Here is a 22,394-nt window from a genome sequence, read left to right as displayed (position 1 = left end):
TCAGTTGTTGGGAGACAAATCTTTTCCTCCTGCACATCCTGTTCAAGTTGCAGGCCATATTTAGGTTCCTGGAATGGGTAGCTCTAGTCCCATTATTTAGCAAAATCATTTGGGTTTGGGTTGGAGATTAGGATTTGCTTTGTAAGCCTCTCAGGCATAAGTCTCAGTAAATAGAAGTCCATACAATACTGAGGACTACTATCAAACTTGCAAAAAATAAACAGGAAATAAAACACACAAGCCAGACAGGGAGAAGGAATGGGTGTATGTTTGGAAAAAACTTTTGTATAAATTGATAGTATTTTCTGAGGGACTGAGAAATCCTGATGTTTTCCCAGAGAAAACACTAGGATATTTTAGCAATAATCTCAGAAAAAGAGAAACATTCATAAGCTGTCCTCTGAAATGAATCAAGGAGGAGGAGGACAAAATCCATCCATCATCTTCTTCCTGTTCTTCACATTCAGAATGAATCTTTTCAGGAAAGGAGGGAGGTGCCTCTTTCTTTAGAAACTACTGTACAAAGAAAGGATCAGCCTAAAAAATCAAACTGAGAGCCAGCCTAAGCACTACTACTATACAAAGAAACGTGATGAGGAGTAGATTCTTTCTTGGTTTTCTGTTTCTTTTTGACAGGAAAAATTGGGACGACCAAGTTACTAATGGCAGCCACTGATATTACAGGGATGGGCACAACATTCTGACACAAAAAGAGAAACCTTGCCTCCTCCCTCTGCCAAGTACTACAAGAGTGGCTCTCCTTTACCCAAAGACTGTACTCCAACAACCACAGAGGAGTTGGCTAATCCCTGGTACATTGTAGCTGTATATGCTACACCAGAGGGATCTGGGGTAAAGGATGAGTGGTCTGAGGAACAACAAATGGCCACAGCAGAGTCACCCACCTATGGCTGTGGCAAACTGCTGGTCTGCAATGGTAGCAAAGGCTGTTTGCTTAACATGGCTGAAAGAAGGACCGACTGTGGGACTGACAAGCTGTTCCATGGTCAAACCAAAAAATGTGTCTCTGTTAATCATCAATGCCAGTAAAACTACCAGTCCAGTAAAGATAATTTTCTTGACAAAAAAAACACTTCCAAACACTATGGCAGCTCCATAATGGAAACAATAAATACAATTTCAACACAGAAAATATTATATCAGCGCTATTTTTATACTGATGGAAATTAATTTTGCATTTAAATATATGTTACAGTCTCGAGACAGTCTGTTAAAAACACAACACTCCTAGCTTTAAAATAACTTTCCTGAAGAGGAAATGAATAAGACATCATTAAAAAATAAGCAAATGGAAATGTTTTCCCTAAATAGAACTTATCTGCCTAGCTAAGGAAAGCAGAAGCCAACCATCAAGCCTCTAAAGCCTCCAGGAGTGAACTCTTCAGCGCCAGTAAAACTCTGAAGTGCTTTGTGCCTAGACTTGTCTTTTAGTCATCTCAGCTTAAGATGCTTGACAGTTTGGGGATGTGGAAGGTGCCCTGAAACTTTTGATGCTGGGCGGCTGTTATATCCTTGGCAGGATATAACCTATATAGTTGAGGCTACTGCAGCAGTGTTCAGCATGAGGAACATCATCTCTTCTGTATATTCCTATCTCTTTCATTGACTGTCACTCTCTTTCTCTCTCTATTATAAATCATATTTCAACTAAATCACTAGTGTAATCAAAAATGTTATAAAACATTAATATAGTTCCAATAAAGTTATGTGTCCTTATTTGACAGGAAAGATCTACTAGATATGCTCCTATAAGTATGCTTTATATGACTCTAGGATTTGAAAGATCTATGAACAGACTTGGAGGTGACACAAGAAAAAAAAAATCAGAGAAGGATGTAGTAAAGCAGTATAGCAGCTATCTTCCTGAGTTTGGCTGATGCCTGCATAGACATAGAAGGAGCTCTCAGTGAAAACAAATGATGTCCTTGCATATGTCTCAGGAAGAAAGTCGAAGATGAGTTTTCCTCCTTCTTTACTTGCATTTTTTCTCCATTTCATTTCTCTGATGTAGTTCAAAAAGAAACTGTGCCACTGATCATCTTTGATTTGGGCTTGGTGAGAATCCCATTCAAATAATCAATGATTAGTGTCTATATGGCCTACAGGCTGCTGGTTCACATATATATTTGAAAAATTGAGAAACTGGGTGAACTAAGAGGTAAGAATTGCCAATGTCTAATGGACTGCTGATTTTAATTAGGCCAGTTGTCATAAGGATTCTCCAAACAGGTGCATGTCTGTACCATTAGAGTGACTGGAAAATTTCCCAAATGTATAAAACTACAAATAAAAAGTTCACACAAAACCCACCACCCCCTTGGCTAAGCATCCAAAACATCAAAACACCACTGGCAAACCAAAGATTGTATTGTGTATAATAATTTAAACCTGCTTTTAAAGAGGCATATGTTTTCACAGAATAGCCAACCTATCCACTTATGCCATAATGACAAGGCCAGAAATACAGCAAACAATGTCATATCCATAACTAGTGAAGTTTGGCTTTGCTGGTCTGAATGCCTGTCAGTGGGTATTCTGAAGCCATGTAGCTGAACCACATGGATTTCCTTAAGAGGTCCTTTGTATATTTCCCCTTGGCTCTTTGTCATAGGAGATTTAACATATATTACACACAATGAAGTCACTGGTTTGCCTGGATATTTTTGATGTTTTTGCCTACAAGGTTTTCTCTGTGATCTTTTAGTTGTTTTCTTTCTTTTTCATTCTATTGCTTATCATGATTTTTTTTCAGAAAAACTCACTACCCTAGTGGTTGCAGACAGAACCTTCTTCAGAGCTCTTCAAAGGGTCCATTAAGATTTTATTTCATAAAGCATTTTCAGAACTGCTGTTGTCATTTATTCTTGATGTTTACCATTATGCATCAGTCTCCAGACTCATTAGATTTTTTGATATTACAGACTTCCATAAATAAACTTTAATGTTTCAGGAGGGTTGTATGGTATCTTTTATATTATTTTAATTACAATAATTCTACATTTAAGCTTGAGAAATAAACTGATGTGAACAAAATTGTATAAGGGCATTGTTTTTTAATGTGATTATCATGGGAGAGTATCTTTGCTTCCTAGTAGCTTGATTGTTTATAAGCCAACTCGAATTTCTGTAATGGATCTGTTGACTGCTTCTTCTTTATATTATATTATGTTTATCTTTCTAAAATACTTGATCTGCTTTTTTGATACCCATCTTGAAAACCACCCATCTAGCCAGAATAAATTGAATTTAGAGGATCTATTACTTACTTATTTATCCTTTGCTGATGGGGTAAGTGAACTTATCCAAAGACCCTTTTCAGCGACAGTTGTCTTTCAGTATAACTCAGTATATTTATTTAAATAGTGTACAGTTCTGTGGTGCTTAAAGTGAAGAGGGATGAATTTCTGTACTGAATGTGAATTTGTGACACCAAAGCCTATAAAAAGTAAAGGACTATGATAACAGCTAATGAAAAACTGGAAGCTGTATCAGTTGATATCACAATCTGGGACAAATCTGGAATTATTAGCTAGTAATCAGATTAACTTTCTACCCAGTCTGCCTATGATGTGAAGATATAATCCTGATCTGGGTGAGGCTGGCATGTATATATCAAATACAGATATTTTGGAGATGGCACGGTATATAAATGAGTTGATCATAGGATGAAGAACCTTATCTGAAAGCAAATTATCTAGTATAGGGTGTAATGCCAAAGTCATATTTAGGTTCCAGAAGGACAGTTATGTGGTTCTTAGCCCATTTTTTTAACTTAGCATTTCTCCTGCCTCTGTTATAAATTCTTATCACAACAACACTATCACAAATCTGCATCTTACCTAGTGCCCACATACCCATACTGTATATGGTTTCCTATGAGTTAGTGCACCAGGATGTTATACACTAGAATTGCAGCATCTCCCTTTGTGAGTGAAATGCAAATACAAATCCCCATTCCCTCCAAAGTCTATATAACAACATCAATGAATACAGTTCCCCATGGAAAAGTTACTTGTACTGTATATTTTAATAAAACTCTGCAAAAAATAATAAAAATGTAAATATAATGAGAGTCAAAGCCTTTCACATTATTAATAATACAGGAAACTGACTCATAAGTATGCAACTGATTATTTTAATCCATAAGCCTAAACATGACAGATAACTAACAATTTTCTCATATAAGAGCTAAACTGTAAAGCAGGCACTGGGAGATTGCCTATAAATAATCCTTCCAGACAGCAAGGAAAAGAAAATAATCAATTGTACTCCTCAACAGGCAGTATTCATTTAAAGTATTTAGAGCTAAACAAATAGTTAAAGGAACAATTGCATATGATACCTGTACAAAATGGTGATCTTTAGCCTGACAGATACTTTTGAAAATACCAGTCTGTCAAACCAAACAATTTCATTTACTGAAACACAGCAAATATATTTTATTAGAAGTTGACTGAAATACTTAACTACAATGACTGTAGTACTGTGGTCTAATCTGTGAAAGTTAGATTTTTTGCTCCAAGTCCTGGAATGCTAACAGAGACGAATGGATTAAAGCTAGCTTGTAAAAGACAAAAGGGTACAGCTATGCATGTTAAAGGAAAAATAGTTATCTACTAGACAAATAGAAATGCATTTGCAAGCTCTAAAGGATCATGGGTTCTAGAAAAAGGATTAAGTTTGGTATGCAACTATATATTTGTTCTATATTTGAACAAATCGATTGATGATATATCCCACTGGTTTTGATAAAGTTGTAGTCATGTTAAATGGGAGGGATATGAAAGGAAATAGAAATACAGCAAACATTATCTGTCACCCCCCTCCCCCCCAAACACACACACACACTATGCACCATGCAGTAATGCAGGAAGATACTAAAGAACTTAACTTGTACATGCATACTAAAAAAGGACAGATAATGTATTTCCATGAAACGTATGGAGCTTTAGTCAGTGTACTGGCTGCACATCTTAGACAGCCAGCTTACCAGAAAGAACCATTAAAGATCAGTTTCCACGAGAACCCCATATTCCCACAGCTCTCTCTCTTTCTTGTTCTGTTTATTTATCCTTGGTTGACAAGATTTGTCCCACTAGATTAATGGTCTGTTCTCAGGGGAATCAACTGTGATATTTATACTACTGGGAGAAATTAGGATAAGGCATTGGGAAACTTCTACACTTTTCAATAGGTAGCATGGGATATTTTATATCTACCTGAGGTACCACCAAGTCAAGCATTAAGGACCTATGTTTAACAAGTTATATGAAACACAACACACACAGGAGTCCAGTACCACACTTTATGCTGCATTGTAGTGTCAGCAATCCATCAACCAGGTGTGGGAATAGAACCTGCATCCTGATTCCCACTATTACATCCAACTTACTATGATCTACTACTACTTCCTGATGTACTTGGTGTTCTACAAAATGCACGTGTCATTTTGAAGTTGATAACTCAAGTTAACTTATTTTCAAAAGTTCATCTGATAGCTGTAAGGAAGCCCTTGTGCAATCACTACTTGCTTAATGGCAAGACCGCATCAAGGTGGTAGAAGGACTTGCTGTATAGTCGTTTACTTCTGTCACCATCCAAAAGTGGTCTGCTTTCTTCAGGAAGTGATTCAAGTGTTCTAGGCTCTTGACTGATAGGAGTGCAGAGCTGTATGGGTAGAAGTTAACCAAAATCTATACCTTAAATTTACTTTTTGTCTAAGTGATGCAATGTTAGCTAGCAAAGTCTGTGAGCAAAACTGTTTAGCTTTACTAGTGTTGAAGATATGTGCATGATTGACATGTTAAGGTGGATTTATGCATGTCTCCTCAGACGAACAGCTGGCATATCAGTGCTGAGAGTTCCCTTCTCAGTGGATCCACAGCTGTTCTAGAAGCTTGTCAATTGCAGTGTTGTGCATAGTACTTCTGGATAATGACACTCTGCAGGCCTAATTTTCAATGACAGCTTCAGAAATTTAGAGTAGGTCAAAGGAAAAGGAGACATAATACTGGAAGGCGAGTGCAATATGTGAATGTAGCTGTAAGTGTACTGCATTGTAACTTAAATGACTGTTTTCCTCTAGTTTTTCAGTCTAGTACTATACTTCTGAGAGATTGCTCTATAACTGTGGGATTTGTGTTGTGGTGAGGTTTACATGAGGTTACCAAGTGAACAGTTCCCTTGTGCATTGTTAGATTCTATGTAGTTTTTGCCTCATGCCTTCTGGTCATCAGCCACCCTCCCACACACACACACACACACACATACAATCATACATGCTAATCGGTTATCTTTACCAAGTAATTTCTCCTGGTAACAGGATAAGAGCTGTTCTGAAGGAGATCATCTTTCTTGCAGCCACAATGGTACTTTCTACCTTCACTGGCACCCTGGCAATGAGGGTATATGATATTTTCTAATACTACCCCCGGTGTAGGGAGCCATGACCTGAGCTGTCATGAAACTTACTGAGACTTACAATACCTTCCCTACATAAACACTTGCTCCTGTACACCCACTATGAAAGCTATCACTAATTCTTAGTTTGTTAAGTGTAAACCTTCCTCCAGCACTGTGGATTTCCATCCCATCTCCTTGGCCAAGTGGACTGTACAGTATATAGTGTGAGGCTGACACTACAGTGCTGCCCCCCACCAACAAATATTAAAGAATGAACCACTAGGCCAGTCAACAGGGCTCTATCCTTCTGGACCACTGGCATTAAGCTAATAGATCATTTTTAGTTTGATGCATGTCACTGTGAGTCATATAAACAGCGGCTGAGAAATTTAAGAAAAAAAAAATCTAATTTTTTTTGTATGTACTTCTCTGGATTATGTCCTTCTCTTTAAGGCAAGCAAATAATACAGAGATTATCATGCTTACTCTTGTTATCCAAGTCATCTAATTTACACTTTGGTTTCCCTGTCCAATGTAATTTTCATTCATATATCATTTTCAGTCCTCTAAAATCAGCACACTGATTTATTACAAAAAAACAAAAAACAAAAGAAAAACTCTTACTGCTCTCTGTACAAATTTGTCTCATACTTGAAAGATTTAATATAGTGAGTTTTTCAGAGCAGCCTTTTGTACCTGTCTAAGATAATGTGCTATAACCACAAGATTTCAGCATGGTCACTCACTAACCATGACTATTGTTATTGTCTGGAGGACTGGATTAATTGAAAAAACACTAAAATGATATCACAGTAAGCAGACGTAGACTTGTAGTAGAGAACAACATTATCATTCTACCCCATCTCTTCATTAAATTCTTTTTTATCTCTCCTTTTTCAAAATGTTCATATGTTCCACCTTCTATGTGACATTTTTCCTCAAATCATATTATACTCAGTTTTCTGCACTCATGTTTCATAATTTTTTCCCCTTCATATTCGCATTTGCCCTTATTAAAACCAAGTCTAATTTATTTTGTATTTTCTGTACCCACTATTATAATCCTTTTAGTGTAGTATATTGTCTCTTTGTCGTTCAAATTATACACATGAAATGTTTCTTATTTAATGACATTGTTTTATAATATTGCACTGACACCGAATTAATGAAAACTGTATCTCAAAGATTATAACTTAGCTTGCTTAAATACAACATTAGAGTTATAATTTCACATTCTTTTTTAATGTAAGTTCGTTTCCCATTTTGATTTGGTTGAAACCGACCTAAAACACTGAGATGTGGCATTAAATAAATGTTAGAAAAATAAGTGAAATCAACACTTTTAGGATGACCATAGTATGGCCTTGGAAGATGCAGTGATCTTCTAGAACATGTATATAAAGAGAAAACTTTGTTTAGTATATATCTGAAGAGAAAAAACAGGGTTTTCATCTTGTTCAAAAGTACCACCAGTAAAAAATCATGTTCTGTACCATACAAGCTTAAAACAGTCTTGTATGCATTAGAGGAGAACACCTATTCAAGCTCTGGTAAAATGAATTATATTCTTTCTCTGCAGTGGTCTGGAATTGATCTACTGTAAAGATGTTGCTTCAAATCTGTCCTGCTGTATATAGTATGATCAAAGTATTGAAATGAAAAATTACACATGCCTTACTAATACTGGATTATTTGACAGTCCTCATATGTTCATTTCAAAACTATGAATCAACTTGAAATATGTCTTAGTAGGAATATATCTAATAAATAAATTAAAACATCATGAAACATGTATTGGGTCTGTGTTTAATTACAGATGTAAAACTTTCATCTTGCTCACATTTGCATTTTGACTGGAAAGAGTAAGTTATGTTTGGCTAAATATAAAATTCAGAAGAGATTTTATGCTACCATCTGGCATTAAAATTATTACTAATTTAACTGTGTTAATCACAAAAGTTTTTACATTATGAGGGACAACTGTTATGTTGTGTAAAACTTTCAAACTATATGCACATGCAGACAATACGTTCCTGGAGATTCATAAATGAGGCTTCCCCACTATCTGCTAAACCAACACTGTTTATAGTCTGTACACAATGATCCTCAGTGCTTATTAGCTATGCATGTGGCCAGGCCAGTCACTGGACAGCTACTCGTAATTGTGGCCAAATCACATTCCCATAGCTGTAACATGCTAGTTCACCTCATGGATAAAGTTAAGTACAAGTGGCAGAGGTCAACATTGGCAGTGCACAAGCACACCTAGTAATCGATGAGAGTTTGCATGTACAACGTTGATGTAATGTATGGCAAAAAAATATACATATAAGGAAATTTTCAATAGAAGAGGAAGTACCACTGATAGCTTAGGGTAGAGTAGAGATTATATTAGCAACAGAAATCAGAGAGCTAGAAATATGTGTACAGGAAGTTGGGCACAAAGCATGGAGGAAAAGCAGAATGGAATAGGTGGACATGAATCTAGAAGAATGTGAAACTTTCACAGGTGAGGTGGGTTACAATAAAGTAACTTGGTGATCCATCTTCAGCAGTCCTAGCAATATCAGAGTGTGAGCAATGGACCTGCACTATAATGTTAATGTCTTGAAATTATGAAAGAATGGAACATTGAGGACAGTTAACCAAACAGTTCAGTCCAAATCCATCCATCCATCCTCAACCCCTTTCCCATTTTTGCACTTGGGGTCAGGTTGTCACTTTAGTAGTGACAGTCATTTTGAGCCAAAGTTTTTCACTGCCAGGTAGCTAGCCCTGTTGATGTAGTTCAGTCGTACCACATACGCTCACACAGACTCTCACGTATGGCCAGTTTAGAGTATTCAATTTACCTACTGCATATTTGTGGAATGTGTGAGGAAACCAGAGCACCCAGAGTAAACCCGTGTGACCACAGGAAGGACATGCAAACTCCACACAGATGGCACCCCTGCTGAGAATCGAGCCTGAGAATATCTTGCTGTGAGACAACAACTCTAACTGCTGCAAATGACAGCATATAAACAGTTCTTGGCAAGGGCAACCACTGAAGCAGTCAGACTAATTGAAATGTAGTATATGTCCAAACTAATAGCAAGAAAAGAAAACTAGACTTCAAGGGAAATGAATGCATGACTTTCTTATTGAATGTTTCTATAGCAGTACATTGGCAAGGGGAAACCACTGCAGCAGTCAGAGTAAAAGGGATAATAAAACCCACATATTATGGAAATGTAGCACATAGGTAGACTGCAAACTGAACAATGTCAAATAACATAAAAACCTCATGGGGTCCAAAAGCCTCAACCAGTGCATTGACACAGAAATGAGTACACCAAGCCATCAAAAGATTTTATATAAAGGATCATAGGAAGTTACTAGGCTATTAGCTCTGAGGCCCTTATAAGACTAGCCAAGAGTTTAGCCCATGTTTAGACAAGTCAGCACCCAAAGCCCCTGCCCAGTAGGGACACGGGTGGAATCCTATGGGTGTATTTTCTGTTTCTCATCCAATTATCCAGGTTGCATTTGAAAAGGGACAATGAGGTACTCTGCTTGATGTGAAGAGGAAGTCTATTCCACAGATGGGGGAGTCTCTGGGACACAAATCTGTCCCACCACCAAGTCCTATTGATGTTACAGACCAGGTTGAGGTCACGCATGTGGGGTTACTCGAGTGGAGCTTGACTTGTGGATATGCAGTAGTCCCATCAAGGCAGGGTCTGCGATTGCTTTGTATGCCAGACAGAGGTCGCCTCTGAGGAATCTGTATGAAACTTTGTAGTGGGATAGGGCTTTTAGCCTGTGTATGGTAGATGTTTGAAGCCCTGGACTCTTCTGATCAGGAACCTCTTTGGTCTCTCCAGCTGCTGCATGTGTTTTGCAGGTTAGATGCCAAAGGGGGCATTGTACTCATTAATTTGCCTTATTAAGGAAGAATGCAGGAATATTATGACCTCCTTATCCCTAGATGAGGTACTCTTACTTATGAGGTGTGACATATGGAAAGCTTTCCATACAATGGAAGCAACATGGTGATCAAAAGTCAGGTTGCTATCAACCTGGGTGTCCAAATCCATCATGACTGATTGTGTGCTTAGGATGTTGTTATTAATGTGATAATATGTGAGGACATCACTCTCCCCAAAAGGATGATGATGCATTTTTTGGCATTCAGCTCGAGGCTATGTTTCTGGCAGCAGTCATTTGTTTGGGTGAGACCATCTTGGAGGATGTCCACATCACTTGGGGAATTGATGATCACTCCCAGCTTGCAGTCATCTGCAAACTTGGTCAGCTATAGCTCACTGGTTTTGGCCTGCACCTCATAAAAGTATATCCTGAATAACAGAGGCCTCAAGACTGATCCCTGGGATACGTCACTCATTATGGGTCTACTGCTTGAGGTGGGTACCCCTATTTTGATTAGGTTCTATGAACTAGTAAATCCAACAACCAAAAAGAACGCTTATCACCTCCGTGTCTTGAGACACTAATTTCCGTAAAAATAGCAGCAACCAAATGTAGAATAATATTGACAATAGTTAACAGTGAATAAAACTGGTTTTATTATAACAAAACCAATGATAAACGGTTAAGCGCGTTCACCTGCTCCACGGCAAGCTTCATCAGAACAATACAAAACAGAACTGTTGACATTTAAATAATTTATTTGGCGCCAAAAGCGCAATTTAAAAATGATACATTTAAAGACATATAACATAAATCAAAATAAAAACATTTATTATCCCTGCTGAATTGTTACGCTAAGCGTGTCCCTATAAACCTAGATAACTACTTGATATGTCAACAAAAATATTTCAACAAAGTTAAGACAGATACTGACTAGCCTACCTACATACGCTGTTTATTACATCTTCCCATACAATATGATGTATGATAATAATATATATTTTTTGGTGTTTTGTCATGTGACAACCCACTAAAAATAATACATGAATGCAGATATATTTAAATATACCAATTGATCTAGATAACATATTGTGAAATTTGTAAAAACTATTTATAAGAAACTATTTGTAAAAAATCATTCCATGACTAATAAAGGTTTTATTGAAATGACATCATTTAATCCAGGTATGGTGGAAGCATCAGTAAATATTTGCCACCAGAATTCTTTATATGATAATATTCTTTTATAATCCCCCCACAAGATCTATTTGAACACTATCCAATATTGCAAAATTAAAAGAATGCCTCTCACCATACTTTTTAATATGTCTATATAAGGCATTTTTTTCATCTTTGGTTCTAATACTATATATGTGTGCATAAATATGCCTATTAAATTTCCTTTCGGTCTTTCCAATATAGAAACCTGGACAGACCACACATTTTGCTAAATATATAACCATTTTGGTGTTACAGTTTCCATGTTGGAAACTAATTCTAGTCCTATTCACATTTTCTAACATAATACTTTGTTCCTGTAAAATTGTATAACATTGTTTGCAACTTCCACATTTTTTGTGTGTGTATTGTAAGGAACTTTATACCAATTTCCTCTCTCGAGGTAATTTTTGATATTCTGCCCCATCTTATTAACAAACTGGGGTCTAGTCCCTAAAATAGTAGCAATATCCTGGTCGACTAGAATAATATTCCAGTTGTTAGTCAAAATTTTCTTAATTTTCCCTATATGCGGGCCATGTTCCAAAACACACAATCTACCATATGTTTTACTGTCGTCAGAAGGATGATCACATTTATTACTGTTAGCCATATTATGGTAATTATAGCCTAACAGGGGCATGTATTTACTTCCCCATTCATAAATAACTCTTTTACTAACTCTAGACATTATATTCACATCATTCCCTCTATCCTTAAATAAAGATGTAATATATAAAACTTCCTCTAACATTTCAGAATGGTCAGATATCATTCTTATGGCGCATATAATTTGCCCTTTATAAATATTAAGAAATTGATTCCTTGGATGGTTACTGGTAAATTCAAGGTAACTGTTAGAAAATGTATTTTTCCTGTAGATTCTAGATTTGAAGCCTTTTTCTCCTTTTGAAACATAGGTGTCTAAATATGGAATACCTTGATGGTTACTGGATGATGTGAATTTAAGATGGTCACTACTCTGGTTCAAATAACCCAGAAATTGATCTAATAAAGTGACACTACCATCCTTATATAGACATATTAAAAAGTATGGTGAGAGGCATTCTTTTAATTTTGCAATATTGGATAGTGTTCAAATAGATCCTGGGGGGGGGGTGTTATAAAAGAATATTATCATATAAAGAATTCTGGTGGCAAATATTTACTGATGCTTCCACCATACCTGGATTAAATGATGTAATTTCAATAAAACCTTTATTAGTCATGGAATGATTTTTACAAATAGTTTCTTATAAATAGTTTTTACAAATTTCACAATATGTTATTTAGATCAAATGGTATATTTAAATATATTTGCATTCATGTATTATTTTTAGTGGGTTGTCACATGATAAAACACCAAAAAATATATATTATTATCATACATCATATTGTATGGGAAGAAGTAATAAACAGTGTATGTAGGTAGGCTAGTTAGTATCTGTCTTAACTTTGTTGACATATTTTTGTTGACATATCAAGTAGTTATCTAGGTTTATAGGGACACGCTTAGAGTAACAATTCAGCAGGGTTAATAAATGTTTTTATTTTGATTTTTGTTATATGTCTTTAAATGTATCATTTTTAAATTGCGCTTTTGGTGCCAAATAAGTTATTTAAATGTCAACAGTTCTGTTTTGTATTGTTCTGATGAAGTTTGCCGTGGAGCAGGTGAAAGCGCTTAACCGTTTATCGTTGGTTTTGTTATAATAAAACCAGTTTTATTCACTGTTGACTATTGTCAATATTATTCTACATTTGGTTGCTGCTATTTTTACAGAAATTAGCATCTCAAGACATGGAGGTGATAAGCGTTCTTTTTTGGTTGTTGGATTTACTAGTTCATAGAACATTTATTCTTCATTGTGTTCGGGTTGCTACCTCATGGAGTCTGATCAGGACGCTTCTATATGCACTCCCCCCAGTTCAGAACGAGGAGATATAGCTCAAGTACATGCAGAGCTAGCTGAACTGCGGATGAAGTGAGTAGACTGTCTCATTTACTAACAAAATTCGGCACCTTTGTTGCCGGTAGCTGCAATAGCGGTCTATGTAAGGGAAACCATTTGTCAACATTTCCAGCAGTTCTTCGTAGTGAAGTTACTTCTGCTAGGCCACTTGGGGCATTCAATAACAGTACGGATAATACTAATGGCATTCCCAACTATACCTTACATTCCCCTGGGATCCCCAATGGACAGGGGACAGCCAGTGGACATGTTAAACTGATAGAGTTACCAGCTTCTTTGCTGTGTACTGACTTACGTAATAGCAGCAGGTTGTGAACTTCGGATTTTACGTTTGATTTTTCCTTTGGAGACTATGATGAAGAAGCTAAGCATGTGGGTACTAAACCTAAGAGAATGTTGCCTAAAATGACTTATGCTAATACAGATAGTGGAGCATCTACTGGCAAAGGTACTGTTACAGCATCTGATAAACATATTACAGCAGACAAAGCATGTGGCAACACAAACAATTTATTAAAAGAGTTTGGACAGTAATTGCATTTTTGATAATAAAACCACAGACAATGAGATAGGAGGATCCTCTATACCAAAGGGTACACTCAAGGATATTGTTTATTCCTTGGGTAAGAAATTGAACAATATCAATAATTTGAAGTTGGACAATGCCTATTTAACTAAATGTATTGAAACCAATATAGTTCCTATGGGACTTAGGTTTTTTAAGTATCCAGTGGGGATTGAATTATCTGAAAATATTATACAGCAATTGAACTCATTTTTTGATCAATGTGGTATAAAATTTATGCAAATGGTAATTAAGTGTAATGATGAAAAGTTGGCTAAACTTATGCATAAAGTGGAAGAGTTGAATGAGCTGATTAGAAATTACTTATTGTTCCCGCAATGGGAAAAATTATATGTTAAACAGTTCAATATGGCCGACAATTCCATTAAAAAAACATATATATGTAAGAATAAAACTGCGGTGGTGGTGCTACAGTAGCATTGTCACCTCACAGTTAGACATTGCCCGTTCGATCCTCAGTTAGAGCGTCTTCTGTGTGGCGACATGCGTGAATGGACATTCCTTCATGGAAGGTTGTGCGTTAGGCCCGGCAAGCCAGCACGTAAAACTCTACTGCCAATCATTAGCGGACCAGAGTTCCGCTGTGGCGACCCCTAACCGGGAAAAGCTGAAAGACACAAACAATATACGTAAGACTAAAAAATTTCATAGAGACATTGAGCAATACAATAAGGGTAAAGTTTATTCTTGGGACAAGAGTAAGGGTATTTATAAGGATTTCAAGTATACTCATACTGATGTTCCTGACAATAGTAACTCCCATTATATACATTAAAGGGAAGAAAAACCCTATTTTTTTCAAGTGGACAACAGAGGGAAACAAACAGATTGGAAATAGGGGGGGAGATTGGAGACCACAAAATTACTAGGAGAATTATGGGCATCACCAGTATATAAGGGATATGAGAGACTCACAAATGAGGGAGGGGAGAAGATATTGACCTCCAATGACAACATTGTTAACAATACAAGAGAGAGTAAAGTGAAAGAAGGTATTGTATACACTTATAGGAACTTTAACATCTACAACTATGCAGACTTTTCATTAAATGTCTTTTATTTTGATTTACTCTCTAAGGGGATGAAATTCATCCCTACTACTAAATTCAGACTTGTGGACTGCATTAGTGAGATCAAGAGGTATATTAGAAAACTCAATTTGGCAGTAATGTTTAAGGACTCTACAAATTATTCTAGATCTTACAATAAAGATGCAGTATCCAAATGTTTAAGAAAGAAGAGCACATTTGTGCCCCCTATGCATCCCATCATCTCGACATATGACAAGTTTGTCATCCAACAGATATATAAGTTACAGAACCACATTTGTGGTACTAAGACCAACTTCAATCTATCGTTGGAAGAATATAGGGTTCTTCAAGAACTGAGGAAAGATAGAAACATCAGGATTATGAAACCCGACAAAGGGGGTGGTATTGTCATATACGACAGTATGGTATATGCCTCCAAACTGCATGATCTATTATATACATCAGGAAACTACGAGGTAGTTTCTCTTAATGAAATCAATATAGCATATAAAAGTATAGACATGCATTTGGAAGAATTTTTGATAGACAACAGGATTACGGAGGACACTTATCAATTTATTAAAGTAGAGTATCCCACTTTAGCATCAATAGTAGGGATCCTGAAAGTTCATAAAGATATAGAATCCCCCCCATTTAGACCAATCATCTCAGGTAGTAAATCGAAAACGTTTCCTATGGGTTCAGTTATTGATGTTTATCTCAAACATATTTATGAAAAAATACCACATTTGGTTAAAGAGTATTGGGAATTTTTGAAAAATTATCCTGTATATCTTTGGAAGGATGATTTACTGTATGTTACTATAGATGTCATAGATTTGTTTTCATGTATTTCAAAAGATAAAGGTTTAGAAGCATTTGCCAACAGTATTAACAAGTATGCAGACATAGAATGGGACAAAGTTTGTTTATTATTGGACATGATGTCATTGGTATTAGAACATAATTATATATATTATGAGGGAGAATTTTTCAGGCAAACCAGGGGCATAGCTATGGGAGCAGCTTGTGCTCCCATATACTCCAACCTGGTTATGCCAGACTGTGAGGAAACTATGGTGTTTAAAAGTGTATATATGAAACATATTAAATATTATTCTCGTTACCTGGATGATATTTACATACTATGGGATGGTAGTGTCACTTTATTAGATCAATTTCTGGGTTATTTGAACCAGAGTAGTGACTATCTTAAATTCACATCATCCAGTAACCATCAAGGTATTCCATATTTAGACACCTATGTTTCAAAAGGAGAAAAAGGCTTCAAATCTAGAATCTACAGGAAAAATACATTTTCTAACAGTTACCTTTAATTTACCAGTAACCATCCGAGGAATCAATTTCTTAATATTTATAAAGGGCAAATTATACGCGCCATAAGAATGACATCTGACCATTCTGAAATGTTAGAGGAAGTTTTATATATTACATCTTTATTTAAGGATAGAGGGTATGATGTGAATATGATGTCTAGAGTTAGTAAAAGAGTTATTAATGAATGGGGAAGTAAATACACACCCCTGTTAGGCTATAATTACCATAATATGGCTAACAGTAATAAATGTGATCATCCTTCTGACGACAGTAAAACATATGGTAGAGTGTGTGTTTTGGAACATGGCCTGCATATAGGGAAAATTAAGACAATTTTGACTAACAACTGGAATATTATTCTAGTCGACCAGGATATTGCTACTATTTTAGGGACTAGACCCCAGTTTGTTAATAAGATGGGGCAGAATATCAAAAATTACCTCGAGAGAGGAAATTGGTATAAAGTTCCTTACAATACACACACAAAAAATGTGGAAGTTGCAAACAATGTTATACAATTTTACAGGAACAAAGTATTATGTTAGAAAATGTGAATAGGACTAGAATTAGTTTCCAACATGGAAACTGTAACACCAAAATGGTTATATATTTAGCAAAATGTGTGGTCTGTCCAGGTTTCTATATTGGAAAGACCGAAAGGAAATTTAATAGGCGTATTTATGCACACTTATATAGTATTAGAACCAAAGATGAAAAAAACGCCTTATATAGACATATTAAGAAGTATGGTGAGAGGCATTTTTTTAATTTTGCAATATTGGATAGTGTTCAAATAGATCCTGGGGGGGGGATTATAAAAGAATATTATCATATAAAGAATTTTGGTGGCAAATATTTACTGATGCTTCCACCATACCTGGATTAAATGATGTCATTTCAATAAAACCTTTATTAGTCATGGAATGATTTTTACAAATAGTTTCTTATAAATAGTTTTTACAAATTTCACAATATGTTATCTAGATCAATTGGTATATTTAAATATATTTGCATTCATGTATTATTTTTAGTGGGTTGTCACATGACAAAATACCAAAAAATATATATTATTATCATACATCATATTGTATGGGAAGATGTAATAAACAGCGTATGTAGGTAGGCTAGTTAGTATCTGTCTTAACTTTGTTGACATATTTTTGTTGACACATCAAGTAGTTATCTAGGTTTATAGGGACACGCTTAGTGTAACAATCCAGGGTTAATAAATGTTTTTATTTTGATTTATGTTATATGTCTTTAAATGTATCATTTTTAAATTGCGCTTTTGGCACCAAATAAGTTATTTAAATGTCAACAGTTCTGTTTTGTATTGTTCTGATGAAGCTTGCCGTGGAGCAGGTGAAAGCGCTTAACCGTTTATCGTTGGTTTTGTTATAATAAAACCAGTTTTATTCACTGTTGACTATTGTCAATATTATTCTGCATTTGGTTGCTGCTATTTTTATGGAAATTACCGTCTCAAGACACGGAGGTGATAAGCGATCTTTTTTGGTTGTTGGATTTATTTTGATTAGGTGGGTTCTACCAGTAAGCCAGTTTGCTACCCATCTGATAATATATAGATTGATACCTAGTTGAGAGAGTTTGTCTAGTATGCCCGAGTGGGGAATAGTGTCGAAGGCCTTGGCCAGGTCAAGGTAGGCAGTGTGCACCATCTTCCCTTCATCCATGGCTTTGGTGACTGTCTCAAAGAAGTCAGCCAGATTTAACAGACATGACCTTCCCTTGACAAAGCCAAACTGTGTGGGGTCGAGTGTTTGGAGGTTGCCAATGTCCCTGTTAAGGAGGTCCATGATAATCCATTCCATGGCCTTGCAGATCAGGCTAGTTAGGCTGATGGGTCTATAATTTCCCAGATCGATGAATGCTCCACCTTTGTGCAAAGGGATGACAGTGGCTGTCCTCCACTCAGCTGAGATGAAGCCAGTACTCAAGCTTTGGTTGAATAGGGTGCTGCAAGTTCATTTGAGTTAATGTAGGATGCAGCCTGGGATGTTATTGGGTCCCATGGAGGCTGTATTATTTGCCTTTGAGAGGGCAGTGATGACCTGTTACCTAGATATAGGGGGAGGGGGGCAGGTACTGGGGATGTCCTGATTTGCTAATGGGGAGGGACAGAGGGGTGAATTTTTCACTGAATCTGTCAGCCAGTAGGTTGGCTATATCTACACCATTTGTGTATGTGGTGTCCTTGACCATCAGTTCTGAACAGCTCCGGGTGCTTCCTTTGAGATTGTGGACATATATGAAGAAAGCCTTATGGTTGTCTCTAGTAGATGTGGCCAATTTGGACTTGAAGTTTGCTTTAGAGGATTTCACTCGTGCTCTTATTTGCTTGCTCAGGCTAAGGAGAGATTGCTTTCAACTGGGAACCTGCTCCTTCTTGGTCCTGGACAGCAATTTTTTCCTTTTGTTATATAGTTTATTTATTGCAGATGTCCACCGAACAGGCTTACTCTTCTTTGCGGAGAATGACTTTTTTCTGTCAGGTATTCCTGATTCCATGCATCTTTATACGTGCTCGTATACTACTTTTTTGTAGTAGTAGCTTTGTTTTTTTGGGATTTAGAATTAGTTAGTTGCCGGTTAGCCATTTTTCTTCAGATAAGAAGCTATGTTGAGTAGCAGAGAGGAGGTTAGAGAAATTGTCAGAACAGGTAGCATATTGTGTCAGGGAGGATGCTGTACAGGAAGTATGCAGTTTGTTTGTGAAAATATTAGACTAGAGGACCAGGAATCGAGCCTTGAGGCACCCCAGTTTAGATTGGTAAGTAAGGGAAGCAGGTAGCCTACCATCTTACTGATAGTTGTCTATTAGAGAAATAGCTAATGAACTGTTTTATAGTAGAGGGAGATAAGTTGAGTTGTGATAGTTTATCAAAAAGTTTGCAGTGTGATATTGTATTAAATGCTTTAGAAAGGTCAAGAAAGAGGCAAGAAACCAGTTAATTTTTGTCCATGGCTTCGGCAACGGTTTGAGTAAATGACAGTAGAGCATTAGCTGTATTATGATGGGGTTTGAAGCCATGTTGTGTAGGGGTTAGAAGGTTATTATCTAGAGCTTCTTAATAAGCTGTCTGTGAATGGATTATTAAAAAAATGTAGGTAGCAGAGAGAGGATAGCAATGAGTCTGTAGCTGGATGGTTTATTGCTATTGCCTCCCTTGTGTAATGGAGTGCTAAAGAATGATTTCTATATATCTGGGACTGTGGATTCTTGAATAGATCTATTGATCAGGATGGAGATGGGTTAGGCTATTGAGTGAATGGGTAGTTTAAGAAAGAGGGGGGAAGGTTGTCAGAAGAGGGGGAGCATAGCTTCAGCTTAAGCAGAACAGATTTGATGTAAGATGTCAGGATGGGGTCAAGTGTGAAAGAGGGAGTAATTGTAAAATGTGGAGTGGGATCATCTATTTATTGTTGTGAACATTGTAGGTGAGTGTGAGAATAGATTCAATAAGGTATGAATTTATAAGAGTGCAGTTTCAAGGGGGGGTTGTCGGGGTAGGGGTTGGGGGTAGAAGGGTTGCCTGAGTGCCAAAATGTTTATGGGTTAGACTTATGGGCGAGTTGGGCATTGGAGTATAATTTTTTCTTATCTATATTGATGTGTTTTTTAGCGAGATTACATAGTTGTTTATAGGTTTGGAGAAGAGAAGGTGATTTAGTTTTATTCCGTTCTTTCCAGGTGCTGTCTCTTTTTTGTCATAAGAGTGAGTGTATCTTTTGAGAGCCGGGGGTGTGGGTTGTTTTGATTCTTACTTTTCTGAGAGGTGTCAGGGAGTCAAGGATAGGGAGAAAAGTGTAACTGAAATGAAGAACAGCATCATTTAGAGGGATGTGTTTCAGAATTGACCAGTCTGTAGAGTTTAGCATGTGATCAAAGGTCTCACTGTTAAAAGTGGAAAGACTGCGACAATCTTTATAGAGATGGTATTTAGGTAACTGAACAGCATGCCTAAGAACTCAGATAAGAAGGTGATTGCTAAGGAAGTCTGTTAGCGTAGTAGGGTATTGATAGATATTAGGGTCAGTTGTTAGGATCCAGTCAAGAGTGTAGATACTACGATTGTTTTTATTGAGTCTAGTAGGTGTAGTAAGTAGCTGATGAAAGCCATGTAGGTTGATGGTGAGAGATGGACGGGTTGTAGATAGTTTTAGCCAGTCGATGTTAACTACTAATAGCCAGTTCATAGTTTGTTCCAAGGATTACTTATCATTTTGGCATAGGGCAAGAAATGTTATTCCTCTGTGGTTATATATAACCATGATGTTGTTCTCTGCCAACTGTTATGCAATCTATGAACAGAGAAGGATAATACTTGCTCTTTTACAAACCCTTTTTGGTATGTTTTTGTGCTTCTCTAGTTTTTGACCATTTTGCAAGTTAGAAATGGGAGTACACAACAGAGATGGAATAGGAAAGTACACTGAGGATGTAACACAAGGTGAGGTACTAGGGAATGAGCTGGATGGATGTAGGTTAGGAGCATATTTGACAACTTTTTAGTTCAACAATGGCAGATGATTCCATGATTACCTTTTGATGTACAGTGTCAAACTCCCAGACACAATGTACACAGCTATGATATGGATGTTTCATTTCAAGGGAAAATAATACATGCAGTTGAATGTGCAATCCTTAAAAAAATAAATACAGTATGCGAGAGATGCACATACACAATTTCAGTGGAGGCAAAAATCTTGCATACAAATAAGGTTGTCAAGAATACACATACTATATTCACAACACAGTGTGTTCACCACATACATAGAGCAACCTATGCTGAAGCAGTAAAAAGCAATCTCCCAAATCTCAAAGACCTCCTAAACCAATAAACAGCCAAGACCTATACTCACCACAACAAAAAACACTACACATATGCCTACACCCAGAAGAACTGAACACCAGAGTCCATAAGGCAAGCCAGCACATTACCCAAGACTCTTGTCTTAGGAGACTCCATTGCATAACACACAGATGTCCCACTCACCAGAATGAACAATGAGAAAATAACAGTTATGTGCTTATCTGGAGCCACGATTTGCCAAGCTATGCAAGGACTCAGCTCACTACACTACACAACAGGTACCAGTATGATTCAGTCAAAGTCCATGTGAGAGTTAATGATCTGAGGTGCACTTACTTTAAATGAAAAGAGACCTTGTTGAGCTCTCTGAATATGTGTCTCATGCAGGTAGCTGTCTGACATTGAGCAGCACTCTATCTTCACCAATGATAATGCCACAGTATGAACAAAAGATGATTGACTTCAATAATATTTTAGTATTTGGTGTCTCTCCAGGGGAATTCTATATTTGTCAGCGTGGGAGGACATGGGTAACAGACCACATTGCTTTTCAAAGGATGGTCTGCACCTGTCTCCCTTAGACTCCCGAATATTAGCTAAAAAATCATCCATCCCCTTAGAGCCATTTTTGGGCAATGCCAAATTGACAAACCAACTGATAAAGCAAATAAAACCCAAATAAACCTAAAGGTTTTACTGCTCAATGTTAAAAGCCCAAACAAGGAACTCCATACATTACAAGCTCTGGTCATTCTGAAGAATATAGACGTCTGTGCAGTCACCGAGACATATTTTAAATCTACATAAAATATTCTGGCAGAGCAAGGCTTCTGTACCTTCTACATATTTAGACCATTAGCTGCTTAGACAGGGACAAAAGGTGTAGGAGTCTTAAATTATGTTAGCAACAAGCTTATCTCTACACAGGGTAAACAAGACAATGCTCTGGAATTTATCCATGTGTAAATCACTGTAGACAAAGTCCCATACCATATCCTAACAAGCTATAGGTCATTCTCTGTGTCCATAGAATCCCATAATTTTACTTAGACCTACTAGAGATACTCACCATTAAACT

General features: G+C 36.7%; 1 protein-coding gene across 1 annotated transcript in view; it reads right to left on the bottom strand.

Annotated features, from left to right (window-relative positions):
- CPXM2 (carboxypeptidase X, M14 family member 2) overlaps window positions 1–22,394 on the bottom strand; it is a 1,728,300-nt gene that overhangs the window by 955,661 nt on the left and 750,245 nt on the right. The window lies entirely within an intron of this gene.

The sequence above is a fragment of the Protopterus annectens genome, chromosome 14.part0, assembly GCF_019279795.1.
Source record: "Protopterus annectens isolate FY-2018-M chromosome 14.part0, PAN1.0, whole genome shotgun sequence".
Classification (NCBI taxonomy): domain Eukaryota; kingdom Metazoa; phylum Chordata; order Ceratodontiformes; family Protopteridae; genus Protopterus; species Protopterus annectens.
This window is presented reverse-complemented; position numbering and strand designations above follow the sequence as displayed.